This window comes from Neophocaena asiaeorientalis, unplaced genomic scaffold, assembly GCF_003031525.2.
Source record: "Neophocaena asiaeorientalis asiaeorientalis breed wild unplaced genomic scaffold, Neophocaena_asiaeorientalis_V1.1 scaffold43, whole genome shotgun sequence".
NCBI lineage: Eukaryota > Metazoa > Chordata > Mammalia > Artiodactyla > Phocoenidae > Neophocaena > Neophocaena asiaeorientalis.
This window is the reverse complement of record NW_020173674.1, coordinates 479743-480463: the sequence shown is the minus strand read 5'-3', so window position 1 is coordinate 480463 and position 721 is coordinate 479743.

The following is a 721-nucleotide window of genomic DNA, read 5'->3' as shown; positions in this document are numbered from 1 at the left end:
CGACTCCACGGCCTGGGGTCTGGGGTGGGGTGGGGGCGTTGGGCCCCGCAGGAAGCAGCAGCGGTTCTCCGCTATGAAGGTCACCGGGGGCCCTCCGAGGCCCTTGCTCTCTTGGGCACAGCGGCCTGGAGGGGGAGGGGTAGCCGGGTGACGTTAGTATGAGCCAGAAATAACCAAGGGTCTGGGGGAGGTGGAGAGTGGACCCCCTGCCCTTTGCAAACTTGATACCCAGCAGCTGGGTCCCCCTCCAGAGTGGCAGGGGTGAGGGGCTGCTGGGGTTCCCCGGGAAGTAGGACAGCATCTGGGCCTTTCATCAGGACACCCACATCACGCCGTGACCTTCAGGCGACCTTCACTGTAGTTAGTGTGCATTACCAGGGTGGGGACCCGGGGCTGCCACCCCCAACGCAGGCTCCCTCTCCCTGAGGGTTGAGGTGGGAGTTCTCAACCTCCTGGAGAAGCGGCGGACCGCCGGTGTCCGGGGAGGGAAGACTCAGGTCCAGAGTGACAAGGGCCCCAGTCCCCCTGCCCTCCCCAAACACTGAGGATCTGGGCCAGGCCTTCCCTACAGCCCAGAGCCCCCGTCCTCTGCCTGGCCCAGATTCGGGGGTGCTGAGGCTGATGACAGGGCGCCTGCCGACCCCAGACTCACACCAGGGATTCCCTCCACTCCCAGAGGCAGGCGTGGCCTCAGGGTCACGGAGGACTCCCTGCTCTTAGG